We start from the raw sequence: 6000 nt of genomic DNA, 5'->3' as shown, positions 1-6000 counted from the left end.
GGAATAACCTCAGAGTTAATAAGGCAACTTTTCTTTTGTTAACTATCTCTGCTCTGGGCTGCTTTGCCTGCAGCGCCGCTGTCCATAGTCCAATTCACCAATTTACCTAATCTGGCCCTATTTTTCTGTGAAAGCAGCTTTTCTGCTATATACTAAAGTTGGGGTGCTTTCACCCTGAATATCTAGTCTTGTTATTCCTATGTATTGGGCACCTTTGCACCGATTCTATTTCAGGCCTTTGCCTCTCTATACATATTTTGGGGGCTCTGCACCCCCTCTCTATTTTGGGGTGCCTTTGCACCTCCCTATTCCTGGCACCTTTGTGTATCCCTATTCTTGGGGTGCCTTTGCACCCCCCTATTCTTGGAGTGCCAATCTGGTTTATCCAAACTCGGGTGTGATCATTTTATGGCTTTGTATTTCTTTATGCCTTGTTAATCCATTGGTGTAAGCCCCAGAGATTCCTAAGCTTATCTTCCACAAGTTCCTACAAGTAGACTCTTGTGTTCTTTTCTCTGTGTCTGAGCCTTATCTGGACCTTTGTTTTTATAACCTGAGATTCAGTCCTATTTTTTACCAATATAGTGGGTTGGATAATGGACAAAAATGATATATCCAAGTCTGACAACCACCCCCCCCCCCCCCAATACCTGTGAACTGACCTTATTTGGAAATAGCGTCCTTCCAGATGTAATCAAGAATCTCGAGATTAGATCATCCTAGATTTAGGGTGGGTCCTAAATCCAATGAGCCGTGTCTTTATAAGAGAAAGAAGAGAGACATTTGAAACACAGAGACACAGGAAAAACACAGAGAGAAAGGCCATGTGAAGACAGAAACGGAGTTTAAAGCGATGTATTTACAAGCCAAACAATGTCAAGGATTGCCAGCAGCCACTACCAGTTCAGAGAGAGATAAGGAGCAGTCTTCTCCAGAGCCTCCAAAAGGAACCAATCCTGCTGACAACTTCATTTCAGACTTCTGGCCTCCAGACTCTGAAAGAATACATTTCTGTTGTTTCAAGTCATCCTGTTTGTGGTAATCTGTTATGACAACCCTAGGAAATGAATAAAAGTAATCACTGTGAGGGTGAACTCTTTGCTTTGTAATTGGGACATGATAACGTATAGCACTGGATGCCAAGAACTGCCTAATATTAACCACAGCATTTGTATCTTTTCATATTTCCTGCTCACACACTTGACCTGCTTTCCTCCACCACACACATCTGCTATGCTAGCCCATTCTGGGCCTCATAGATCAACATATCGATACTCTAGGCATCAATTCTGCCAGACAGCCAAGATTTCTGCTGGGTCTGTTGCCCAGTGGTTCAGTCCGGCTGTGGGGATAGTTTTGCCTCAAGGAATGAAAACACCACGTATCTATTAGGCAACTTCTGGAAGAATTTGAAAGTCATGGTATGATTTGGAAATTGGCCCCAAGGTTTTTGGAAAGGCACGGATATTAATTTAAAAAAAAGGGGGGGGTGAGATTGAGGACACCACTTTTGTAGTGAGTTGAAAATGGGGTTCTTTCTAAATTGGCTTTTCACAAGCTTAGGTAAAAGAAAATGGAGCTCTTTCTGCTTCATATTTGTTCATCAGTAAACTGACTCCTTGTAGGAGGCTGATGCTCTTGAAGAGTTAATTGGCAACTGGCACTTCCACAGCACCCTGGAGTAAAAACGAAGAAGCATCTCATAGCTCACATTAGTCTAAAACTCATTGACTGGCTAATATAAGCTAGGCATTGTTGTTAAACTGGAATAGAGCTTTGAATAAAAATGTCTAAAGACTCTATATTCATGGAGTCTACACTCATAAGAAAGAAGATGTTCACAGCCATTTTGTTAGCAAGAATTGGCTCAATAAAGGATAGCATTTAAAAATGTTGCCCAGGATACAACAGCTTGTAGAGCCTGTGACGTGATGGAGCACCATTTACTTTCTTGAATATTTAGAAAACTGGTTGATTGCACTTAAATGGGATTTTAAAGCTTTGAAATTAGTGTTATCTTTTGAACTTGAAAAACCATAAAGCCATGTCTAAGTCACCAATTAAGTAGTTCAATTTTTTAAATGAACAAAAGATCAGATGCATTTCAATTTTATTCAAGCAAATTAAATTTCACCCAAACAAATGAAGTGTCATTCTCAATGGATCTTTCCTTTGCCTTAGGCTTTTAGCTAACAGACAGTCCTTTTCTTTGAAGGCATTGATTTTTATAATATTAAGTGACTGCAAGTATACTGTCAATAGCTGATGGTAAGGGAAAGGGATAGAAGTTAAAAATCTATATATTTCATTTGTAGATTTCCCAAACAAGACAAATTCAGATTAGGTATAAATTTAGCTATGAGATTTTCCTAAGAGAAACCATTTCCAAAACTTGTTTGCCTGTGAATCTTTTGTTTTAAAAGCATCTTCGTTTAGAGTCTCTTCTGATACTCTCAATGAAGAGTTTGCAAAGTTATCCAAATTACTTAAATTCTTTCTAAACCCTTCAACTTCGTGACAGCATCTTGGAAGGGGAAGACTTATCCAGCTCTTAATTATTCAGGCTAATGGTGGCCTGCAGGGTGTGAAATGTGATGAAGCACACAGGGCAAATTCAATAACATCAGGCTAGATGTCGAGTGCCAGATGTCGTGACTGAGAACATCATTGGGATAAAGACAGGAACTGAGGCTCCATTGACCATCATGAGTAAACAAATTTTATATTCCCTAGGCAAGTATTGATTGTTTCTCTGTTGGTAAAGAAGAATGATCTTTGGAATAAAAGCTTGTGCTCTATTTTAAGCCCTTCTCTTAGAAAACTTCAAATCTCCTATGACCCTTTTGTTATAGACTTTACTTACCAGGGAACTTCAAAACATTCAAGAACTGAAATAGACAAGGAAGTTTGACTTGATGACCTGTGAACCATCAAGGGATAAACTAATATAAATTATTAAAAACCACCCCCACTGTATTGCTTTATTCATGTTTAATCCTAATGTACTCTCATTTTGCTACCTGATTGGACTATATCATGGCAGAAAAAATATCTAGAGGTGCAAAAGCTTGATAAATGAGTTGATGGCTATGTAAATTCATTTGTCACCCTTAAATTTCAAGATGGAGATAATAAAGGGCATCCTGGGAGCACATAGAAATAGGAATAGCTTCTAACTTGAAATGGCCTCTGAGCTGCAATTTGCAAGATAAATAAGGTATAGAGGAAAGTTTTCCAGGCAGGGGTGGTGTGTGTGTGTGTGTGTGTGTGTGTGTGTGTGTGTAATATACAGAACCCTACAAGTTGATGGTACATATATTGATGTATAAATGGTTTTGCTTGCAAGGGAGTAGGGCTCAAAGGACAAGAGACAGGAGTTGAAGCTGGAGATGGGGACAAAGGCAAGTCCTAAAGGGTTTTCTATACATGGAATGACGTGGTATGCTAAGCAGCTCTTGCAATCTCATAGCCAAAGAGCCTGGTACATTTCTAACACAGAAGTAGGGACTAGAACGTGCTGACAAAGGAAAGACAAAGGCATAGCCGATACCTGATTCACACGAAAGTTGTACTGCTGGAAGAATGTGTGAAAGAACCCACATGCCATCTTTGGAATATTTCACACATGCCACCAAGAAAACCATAAGAGAGGGCAAGTCAACTGGTGATATGATCAGAAAATAATCTATAGCCTTAATATTCAAATTTTGCCCACAAATAGCTTTTGTTATCATCTGGGAGCTTGATAGAAATGCAGAACCTCAGGCCACAACCTAGAACTACTTAATCAGAATTTATAGCTAACAAGATCCGTAGGTGACTCGTGCACATTAGCATTGGTGAAACACTGGGTGAATCTCTCAACCTTGGATGCACATTAGAAATGCATAAGGAGAGTTTTTAAAAAATATCAAGGGAAGGTACCTTCTCCAGAGATCCAAGGTAGTGGATCAAATACATCACCAGGTTTTTTAACTTGTGTGACTGGGTAAAGGGCATCTCCAGGCATCAGATTGAAAATAAAGGAGAAAAAGATAACATGTAAGGAGTTTGGTTTTGGCACATTACTTTGCAATATTTGTGGGACATATAAAAAGTGATCATAAATTAATAAATAGACATATGGATTTATGTGAAAATTTTCAGTAACCAATGACTAGTTTCAGTAAACAACTCCAGAGAGCTGTAATGTAAGAGAGAAATTTAAGAGACAGATATAAATTTATGTAGACATTCTGGAGTCATCAACGGTGGAGGTGATCATTGAAGGTATGGGAAAAAATAAGAATGTGAATAAAATAAGAAAAATAAAGATCAAGAATAGAATCTCTTGCATCATCAACGTTTAAAGGGTAGGCCAAATAAGTTGAGCTCAATAAAGAGATGAAATTAGGGGATCTAGAGAAGAAGGAAAATCAAGAGAAAAGAGAAACACATATAGCAAGGGAAGAGAAAGTTTCAAAAGGACATAGAAATAGTGTCAAATATTGCTACAACATCGAAAATACGAGAATTCAGTAGTGCCCGTTGGTTTTACCATCTAAGAGTTCATGTATGACCTTGACAAGAGGATGAATGGGATGAAAGCCAGCTTGTGATTCATTGAGGAATGAATGGAAAATCAGGCAGTCGAAATATATAGTTTCTATTTCTCTTTCAAAAAGCTTGAGGTAAAAGGGAAATTATAAAATATGGTGATAGCTGGAAGAAGATGTAGAATTTTAAACCCTAAGCTGCATTTAAGGACTCCACAAATGTTTCAGAGGCTAGCGTGTTGGATCCACTAATGGCAGTGTTTCTGGAGTAAACACACATGGCTGATAAGCATATGTATTTTTCATCATAAATGTTTACACGTCTATTATATTGTTGTGGAACAAAGTTGCCTATTCAAAGATGGTAGGCATTGGTTCTATGTAGACACAGGTATCACAAATGTTCCACACAAGAGATTAGTGCAATGATGTAGTCCCGCATTTTTGGGTTTCTATTACATTAGGTTGGCCAATTAAATATTTAGATGAAGAGAAACATGACACTCAGATGGTACCTTTATATAAACCCTGTGGTTTGGTCATAACTTTTTACTACTTACAGCTGTGGGACTTGGAAAACTATTCTTTTGGTGTATCCTACTCTATCACAATGGAAAAAATAGACAAAGAAAGTGAAAAGCAATAAAAAATTATTTAAAATCATTGATTCTAAATAGTTAGTTCTAGTTAACTGACTGGAATTAAAATAAAAAATTAAAAAATAAGGTTGTAAAAAATCAAAAGAAAAGAGTACACTTATCATGATGAGCACTGAGAATTGTACAGAATTATTTAATCATTAGATTATAAACATGAAACTAATATAATACTGTATGATAATTACACATGAATTTAAAAAATAAAGAGTACTTTTGGAGCACCTGGATGGCTCTTGATCTCATGGTTCATGAGTTCAAGCCCCGCCCAAGTTGGGCTCTGCACTGGTAGCACAGAATCTTCTTGGGATTCTCTCTCTCTCTGCACCCCCCCCCCCCCCACTCATGCTCACTCTCTCTCTTTCTCTGTCTCTCTCTCAAAATAAATAAATAAACTTTAAAAAAATAAAAAATAAAATACATTTTAGAAGACAAAAATGAAATAAATAAATGTTAATATTTATTAAATATTAAAAATCAAATAAATAAATAATTAGCTGGATTTGGGTATTAATTTTATTTTTATTAATTAGTTTTTTTAACAGTCACCTGATTTTAAAAGGTGCTATAATCCTTTAAGGTAGGTAGAAAAGACATTACCACCAGAATTTTATGAATTTAGAAATCTAAGAGAGGGATGACAATACCTAGAACACACATAACAACTTGAAGAATACTGAAAGGTTATTCCTTCCTTTTAGAAGACTCATCCCCTTTCAAACTCTCAGAATTGGCGCAATGCCCAATGAGATAAAGTATATTAAGGCACTAAAAATGTAAAATATTATCTGAATTTAAGTCCCAGCATT

Source organism: Herpailurus yagouaroundi, unplaced genomic scaffold (genome assembly GCF_014898765.1).
Source record: "Herpailurus yagouaroundi ecotype Mexico unplaced genomic scaffold, PumYag 163, whole genome shotgun sequence".
NCBI lineage: Eukaryota > Metazoa > Chordata > Mammalia > Carnivora > Felidae > Herpailurus > Herpailurus yagouaroundi.
Note: the sequence above shows the minus strand (reverse complement) of the source record.